The sequence below is a fragment of the Lycium ferocissimum genome, chromosome 4, assembly GCF_029784015.1.
Source record: "Lycium ferocissimum isolate CSIRO_LF1 chromosome 4, AGI_CSIRO_Lferr_CH_V1, whole genome shotgun sequence".
Taxonomy (NCBI): domain Eukaryota; kingdom Viridiplantae; phylum Streptophyta; class Magnoliopsida; order Solanales; family Solanaceae; genus Lycium; species Lycium ferocissimum.
The window spans coordinates 25,490,908-25,500,503 of NC_081345.1; positions in this window are offsets into that span (position 1 = coordinate 25,490,908).

A 9,596-nucleotide genomic window follows, 5' to 3' on the forward strand; every position below is an offset into this window, starting at 1 on the left:
AAAAAAAAAGATACTAGTACTTTGTTTGAACTATTTCATTTGATGCATGATTTATATACCATTTCATCTGACATCTATTTATACTAGTTTTGTGGTAGTTGGGATTCTTCTCATAATTAACACTTCACATCAATAACTCCATCAGTTTTGAATATCTTTCCCTCGGATGTTTGAATATCTAATTCCTTTTGACAATTGAGTTATCTGTTCATTATTCAATATTCAATAGCAGGAGGAAAACTCTAGACAAGTGATAGTGACCTGGGATATGAATTATGTGTAGACTTGTTCATCCTTTCCCTTTTGATAGGTAAAGCAATGATCCTTCGGCTGAAAGATGCTTTGATTCGATTGACCAATTTTGCATAGTATCATTGTGAATGTTGACACCCAATTTTGTCCCTCATTTATCCCGATTTAGTTTCTTGGGCTTTTAATTTTTATTGACAATCTAAATATTTTTATTCATTACTATGCTATTACTATTGCTGCTATTATTTGCAAGTATCGTTACTTTATTATAATTAATATTTTAATATTATCCTCACATTACTACCTATTTATTACTTGCTAATCATAAAGTTAATCTAGATAATATTTCTTACGCTATTATTACATTATCTATACATTTATAGTTTGCTATTATTAATAAATTAGTAACATTGAATTATATCCTTATTACTATTAATTACTAATTGTGTGATTATTATATACACTTTTCAAATTATAAACTTCTATGAGGAAAGCATGAGAAATTGGAAAAAGGGCCAACAATGCAAATAGCACAATTTTCGGCAAAGCAGCCCAATTAATCACAATTTTCGGCCAAGCTTCAGCCCAATAGAGCCCAATCCGAAATTAAAACCCAGCCCACTGAACAAATAATCCCTCCCATACCTAAGTCCTCTTTCTCTTCAGCCGCACCTCTACCTAATTCCTCTTTCTCTTCATCTCTTTCCTCTTCCTAGTAAAAAACAAGCTTGTACAGCCATGGCAGGGGCTGGACCATCCCCATTTTCGTGCAATGCTCTCTGCGCCTCACCCCTCTCTCATCTCTCTCTCTCTCTCCCCGTGAATGACTCTGTCAATGGCAGAGCCGAGCTTGGCTTTATCCCCATTTTGGAAAAGGTTTGACTCTCATATATCAAAATCATAAGATGGTGAATCATTCCTCACCGCTGTATCAATACAAATAGGCAAGGCAACTTGTACTTTAATTTAGTTTCAGTTCCTTTTAGCCGAAAATAACATCAACTTTAGATAAATACTTTAGATGACTTTAGGTGCCCTAATTCACCATAAATAATTAGGTGGCGACTTTTAACTTTAAATAACCCCTAATTACCGGATGTTGTAAACTATTTTGACAGAGTTGCTAAAATAGGTATGATAAACTTGCGACTCCATTGGGATCAACTTAGGTTCTAACCATAATGGACTTAGTTTAAATAGGCTTTATATGTTTACTTTAATTACTTTATTTGTTATTGACTGTTCTTACATGCTATTAACTGTTTGTTTGATATAAACTTTTAACCGTCATCCGTTTTGATATAACTGTCATTCCGTATCACTTTTCTCCACATCTGAAAATTCACACTATCACACGTACACGCGAGGCGTGTTTTATGCACCCGCAAATTTTCTTTCAAAAATTGAAATTTTAGGAGAGTTGGCATATGCGCGGGGTGTCCGAACGTGTGACCGCATAGCCTTTCACTCGAGTAGTCCGCTCGGGAACCTTGCGTCTAGTAAACCAACTCTTAGTCAGCCTAAGATAGAGCTAAACCAACACCCGTTATTAGGGGCATACATTTCATGACCTAGGAGGTTTAATACCCTTGGTGTATTAAATCCGTTAGATGACTTTACCCAAACGTCCAAGTGGGTCCACGACCCTGGGTGACACAAATCATACTTTATGTGCATGTTTGAAGGGTAATTGTGCTTAAATATTGACTATTTGCTCTTATTAATTAAACTTTAGGAGGGTGGGATTGACTAATATTTCTATGACAGGTATGGATTTGCATTGGAGTACAACAAATGCCGAAGACCAGTGACATCACAAAATGGAGCTGTGCATTTAGACGTAGGAAATTGTATTAGGAAATACTTTATGTTGTATCATTTAATATGTAATAAATATTAACATTTTGTACTTTATTTTGGGAAATAGAATTTGTTTAATTAATCAAAAGCAATGGAATGACGTATTATGGCGCACTTTACCCTTCAGACAAACGTTAGGCCTACCTCTGGCACAAAGAGGTCACATGCATATTAGGACGCGTCATTGTTTGATATACTTGTTTACATTTGTTTGACAACTTGTTTGATTTTATTTGATGAATTATTTGCTACATGACTTACTTGACTCTACGTGATCATGACTTTACCTAGATAGTTAATGAGACTAACATCATTTGCACTTTATATTTCTTTTTATGTTTATTCCAAAAGAGAGTTGATTCGTGTTGATACTCGAGCTGGCCGATCACCCTTACCTCACAAGGTCAAAGACGTCATCACTACCTCGACGTACCTGGGTTGTGCAAGGAAAGGAAATTATCATGACCGATCTAACCGCATCCGTTTCAATTTGGTTTGGAAAACATTGTGATCTCTCAGCGATCCTCCCGAGACTTCCGAACATAGAAATACTATACAACATGACGAACATATCGCCCGTCCGACTCAAGAGATTGAGGACTACGTAGCGAACTAAATCGGGTTAGGGACTCCGACCAAACTTATCCGTCACACTCCAAAGTCCACCTCCGAACCCGTAATCGTCGCACAAAATCCACCTCGTTTTCCATCACCGGGAATCTCCAGTCCCTGAACATTTCCCTCCTCAAAATAATGTACCCACCAATAACAACTTTCCTCCACCAAATCCATCATCCGTCTATACCCCTCTACAAAGTCAACCAACCACCCACATTACTTGTACTCCTCCACAAAATCAACCACCGACTTACAATACCTACGCTACTCCTAATCCACCACCCGTCAACCCACCAAATCAATCACAAGTTCACACTCCTTATATTTCGTTACCTACCAACACTAATCTGCCACCTACAACTACTCCTCAAAACCCACCAAACCAACTACCCACAAACACCGCTTACAACACACCACCACTAGTCCAAAACACTCACCGTCCAAACTTATCCAACCCAAAGATATACAAGGGCACATTTTGTCACTCCTAATGCACAATATGTTCCTCCGGTATATGTCGCGGAAACACAAGCCTATACCAACCCGATGAACCGCCGTGTTCCATGCCCCAAGTAGATCAATACGAGGAAATGGAGAAAGAGGCAAAAGAAGTAAGGCATTGACGATATGTTGCTAAAATAGATCCACCCCAAAGAACACCAGAAATCTTCAAGTTGCTAAGGAACTAAGAGTGTCGAATACGAGGATCCGTGCGTTCACTGATGTTGACTTGCACCCGTAGGCTACAAACCGCCGGTTTGATACTCAATGGAACCGGCGATCCTCATACACACTTATGGCTTATTGTGACAAATTGGTCGGGAGTGAGAGAGAGATCGAACATAAGGATGAAACCTGTTCTGCGTGCTTATCCGGTGAAGCTCTTGCCCGGTACACACAACAAGACGTCCGCAAGTGGCGTGGTTGGAGTGACATGGCCCAAGACTTTATGGACCGATTCGGTTCAACACCGATATCACACCGGATAGAGTCTACGACTAAGTTAACCAAGAAGTCAACCGAGTCGTTCCGTGAGTATCGCGCGTTGGAAGGTCGGCGCCGTGGTTCAACCCCCGATGAATGACGAGAGAAATATTTGCTACTTTCATTGAATGTTGTGCCGCATATTTTATGAGAAAATGATAGGTATGATGGGACAAAAATTCACGAAGTTGTCCGAATGGTGAAGCCTTGGAAGAAGGAATCAAATGCGGAAAAATTCAGATCTTACTGTTTTGCAAGATGTAAACAAAGCTATTCAATACGTTCTACATCGTGGACTTAAAAAGAAAAAAGAAGATCTTTCGCTGATCAGATCATGAATGTCCAAGGACATAAGCCAAGCCAAGCCACTACATACTTTAACCATCCACAACCACCTTTCCACCCTTACCATTACGTTGAACCTTACAAAACTCCACTATCTCCTTACCCTGTCTACAACGCCCAAGCAAACTACTACCAACCCCGAGTACCTCCACATCAAAACCCACGTCCATATCGTTCAAGCTCCTACTTACCAAAATCGATCGTTATACCTCATTTTAACCGGTTAAAATGAGTACAACATATTGGAGATTCCTATTTTTGCTTTATTTTAAGGAGTCGCCACCTAATTGATTTTAAGGTGAATTAGGGCACCTATTTTATTAACTAAGGTAAAGCCTAACTAAACCTCCGTTAATGGTCTGCTTAATCTTAATTCTAGGTAAGGGTTCTATATTATCCTAAAGGGAAGGGGTTAGGCATCCTTTAGAATCTGTTAACTACAGTTATCCGGCCAAGCTTAGGTTAATTAATTAAAATTAAAGATGCAAAAAGTGGTGCTTAAATTTGGTGGCTAGAAAATATTGCTAAGGATTTAAAAGAAAGCTAAAAATATTGTCTCAAAAAAAATGAGATTTACAAAAGTAATATGATAACTTGCATAAAAAAAAGATTTATATGCTATCTTAGAACAAGACTTATAAAAGTAAACGAACCCCCCCCCCCCCCCCCCCCCCCCCCCCCCCCCCCCCCCCCCCCCCCCCCCCCCCCCCACACACACACACACACACACATTTTTAGACTTTGTACTTTAAATGAAAGCAATAACGATACTATTTAAGATAATGCTTGTAAAAAATATAATAACTTGCGTAAAAGAAGATTTTAAATGCTATTTAAAATAAAGCTTGTAAAATGTTGCTAATGCTGCAAATGCAAGTATGCTAATGTTATTCAAAAATAAGATTTGCAAAAATATGATAATTTACGTATAGGCAGAAGAAAATGCAAGTTTATGCAATATTATGACAAATATTTGAAACAACTCAAATGATGAGATATTAATTGATTTAGGAGTATAACAAAATACGAAAATGATTAACGAGTTTTCTTCATCCTTTCATTATTTCTCACTGACCATACTTAACTAAACATGTGCGTGATTGATTCAAATTTGAAGAGTTATTTATAAAATATTCTTGAGCTTATATCTGCGTTGTTAATGACGTTTTGAAATTTTAAGATAGTAAAGATAAAATATGATTCCCTTAACTCAAAATATGTGGTTACGCTACTGGCAAATCAGTTATTCTAAAAGTAGATGTTATAGATACTATAAATAACTTTAACAAAAGAAGAAAATGAAACTTATGGAATTAATTATTAGTTTTCCTTAAATTAACTACCCATTATTAAAACTAAGTCCCACTAATTTTGCTAAGGTTCATTCTAACTAAGGAAATAAACAAAGTAAAGTGTTAGTTGCACAAATACAAATTAAATACATAAAATGAAATAAAAGAGCAAATGATATTAAATGGGCTCAGCCCATTTCAGGATTGCTGATCTGCTGCTATTGGGCTTTTAGCCCAGAATTTATGTTTTCCATTTCTTTTGCTGCGGACTGGGCTGGACAGAGATGAATAATATTTTCGTTGGGCCTTAGCCCAACATCGAATGCAGGAGGAGACGAGTCCCAGTTGGGACTCCTCGCAACTCCGGGTATCATGCAAAAGAAGGAAAAAAGAAGGATTAGTGATCTAGTAGTATTAATATGACTGATAAGTAGGACTTCAATGAAAATTCCAATATATGCCAATCTATATCACTTAATGAACAAATAAGACGCACTAGGCCAAACTAGTTCATGCCTTCCAACCAGTGTTTGGAGGAAGCTAAGTAACTAAAATTAGTAAGAAACGTAATCATGCTAAAGTAACCAACTTTAACAAATGAAACAGATATAGAAATTCAACAACATCCCCAAAGGAAAACAGAGCCGAGAAAAAAAAAAAAAAGGGATCGATTTTATTCTGAAGTAAATCCAAACAACAACTATTTGTCAAATATGCTTCAATCTTGCTTGTCACTCACAGGGAACAGGGACCTAAGCTAACCATAGGAATGAAACCGACAGCCATTAAATGAGGACGTGAATTAATCACAACTAAATCATGGAAAATTAAGTCCTAAAGCAAGCAGTCATGTGTTTGTGGACTAATATACCAAAACTTGACTAAAATGTAAAATAATTCATCTACACTACTAGCAATTAAGACTTAACAACAACACTAAACAACAAAAAAGATACTGAAAAGAGGAATGCAAACAAACTAATCTATATTTAAGGCTCAAATAGGAAACCGTGAGGAGGAGGAATTAACACAAAAAAAAGTTCGTAGCGTACGGAACCATGCATGTATTAAGAGATTTGTCAATATGTAAGTTGAACCTTCACGCTAATGCTTAGTTAAATTGACTAAAAGCTAGACCCAAAATCAGGCGTGACCCTTAAAATTCTGACACTACACAGTTCAAGCAAGCCTAAGCAGAAACATGTTCTTAAACAAGATCCATCATACTTATGCAAAATCAACATTGAAAGGGTTCGAGACACTTCGTCATCTCGCTAACTAAGCTGCTTGGTACGCTTAATGAACCAAGAGACTCTAATCATATGGTACTAAAACATTAGTCGATTTGAACTTAAAGAAATACGTAAGTTTCAAGAATTTTACTAAACTTAATCAAAACAGGCGCATCCACATGCTCTTCGACGACGAAACAATCCGGACCGAGAAAGGGGATGAAAAAGGGGAAGGAAAGATCTCTTTTGACCAAACATTTCACTGAGCTCGTTTCTAACAGCATTTCATGACAGAATGACAAGTTATTTACAAGTTATGGAAATTGATTCAGAAGCTTGAACATAACAGAGGTGAAACAGATTTCAATTCAGACTTGACCCTTATTCTTATAAAATCCTTAGGCTAACTTCAAAGCAAGATTCTAGGATTCACTCGAAACCTTCACACTATCATTGGCAGTCCATGATAAAATGTATACATGATTTAGGGACATAAGAGATATCAAAATGAATACATAAATCATCAAATGACCTGGTACAAAAGACTACGCATACATTGAAACAACATGTTGACACTACATCAGGCCAGATATGAACGGGTAAAATAGATGCTAAGGAGTACAACTGCTCCTATATTGGACTTGAATCACTAAGGTAGACAGACGACTAGCATGCGTAAGCTAGGCAGTTTCATAACTTTATCAACACATAGGCAAGCAAATATTCTCAGTTTCATATTATGACTCTATTAATCTTAAATTAGTTAATGGATGTAGGATTTTTTACAAAATAAGCTATACCGACTCATCCATATGAATATATAGCTAACAGGTCCAATATGACAAACTCCAATCATACTAATGAAACAGTAAGAGTTTGGACAATATTCATACCAATCAAATCTGTGGGCATGCTAACGGCATAGATAAATAGACTTGGCACTGACTAAATGAAGCACGAGCTAAACTAAACAAAAGGACAAATGGACTAGCGAATGACTCGTTAGGCATGATTTTGAGACTGATCAAAGCTTTGCGAGCATACAAACAAGGATTTGAAAGCCGAGCTGTGAAATGCCATCATACCAAAACCACATTTAACTAACAAAGCAGAAAACAAGCTCAGCAAACCCACCCACAACATGTGAATGATTAAATTAGACTAACCGGCAGTCATGCTAATACTACTATTGCTTAACAGCGATAAAACAAGATAACTAAACATGTTTATACAGGCAAATGATTAAACTAAATTAACTAAGCATGTATAAACTATCAAACTAAACATAAGCAAGCTAATAACCTATTAACCCACGGCTAAACTAAACTAACAAACACACAAACAAAACAGAAATTAAGGAAAATAGCTAAGAGGAAGAGTAACTACCAACAGGGGACTGAGCCAAATAGGAGACTAATTATCACCAATGGTGCACGGTAAACTTAACGACAATAGAAAACCAACCATTCAACACATCCGCAGATTCTAACTATATACACAAATCACACAACAAAAGCAAGTGCTTGAATTAACATAAAATCCACCGAGTCGGAAAGCGAAATAAAGACATAAAAGGGAAAGGAGAATCACCTGCTTCGGGTGCAGCGAAGTGAAGCGAAGGTTTCTATCTAACCTCGAACACTACCAAATCCGAGCTTGCGATGCTCGGATTCACAGTAACACAAAGCAGATGAAAAGCAGAAAACAAATGTTCTAGTATTTTGACTCGATATTTTGAATTATCACAACTACTGCCAAGCTTAATATTTTGGGAATTTTGTGCGGCTGAAGACTCGTATTTTTCAGGGGATTCTTGCCATTCCAGAACCTATTCCAAGGATTTCTCCTTCAAAAATCTGGTCCTCTAACACGTTTCCACTCCCAACTATTTATAGGTTTTTTTTTTTGTGTAGAAGAAAGAGAGGAGCGGGGGGACAAGACGAAGGTGGGGAACGAGGAGGAGCGGAACGGCGTGGTGGGGCGAAGGAGATGACGGTGAAGAAGAGAAAGAAGGGAGTGGGGAGAGTGGGGTGCGGCGGTGAGTGGAGGAGCGGATGAGAGAGAAAGAGAGGAGAGAGAGAGAGAGAGAATAAAGGGGGGGGGGGGGAAGCGGCGCTGAGGGAAAAAAAAAAAGAAAACCTACCCATTTCATTTTAGGGAATGAAATGGGCCGGGGCGGGTCGGACGGGTAATGGGTTGGGCTGGGTCAATTAATTAAAACATGGGCTGATTGTAAATGGACCGAATGTAACGACCCATTTAGTCGTTTAGCACTTTTAGGCCTGATATCCCTAAAACACCCTTTTCGTGGTCTAATTTTGGTGTCTATAGCTTGCGATAACGGGTGATTCGGTTATTTAATTGACGAGTAAATTTTAGAATATATGTATTTAATGCGTGTGAATAGTTTATTTATAGAAATATTATTTGCACACATATAAGGTGTAAGTGGGTAAATATGGTATTTGACGGAGTGAATAATTTTTAAATAAAACAAAATGGTTGAGTAAAAAGATTATTTTGGACAATGATTTTAGTTGGGAGTAATAGGACAAGCCCATAATTAATTATGTGAGTAGGGATTAAATATTGAATTTTAGTGGGAGACTAAATAATTAATTAGTGGATAATGGATAAATTGAGGGGCATGCCCGTGTGCATTGGAAACGTGAAGCAACTATAGTTGTACCTCATGGATGAAGTAAATTAAATTAGTAGTATTATGTGTTCATATTATAATGAGACATACTCCTTGGAATGCAAGGTTGCACGTGAAAGGTGGAAGAGCAACATGTCAAATGTGGATTTATATTTAGTAAGTGGGATTAAAAGACTAAATCAGTCCATTAAAATAGTCATAGTGGCCGTGTAAGTTATATTGAGGTGGTCAAAAATAATTGACTCAAATATTAAGTGGGACACATGTCCAAATCATGGACTACATATATATAACAAGAATGCTGATTCATTCTACACTAACTAAATCATTGCGCATCTTCACAAAGTTTAGAAA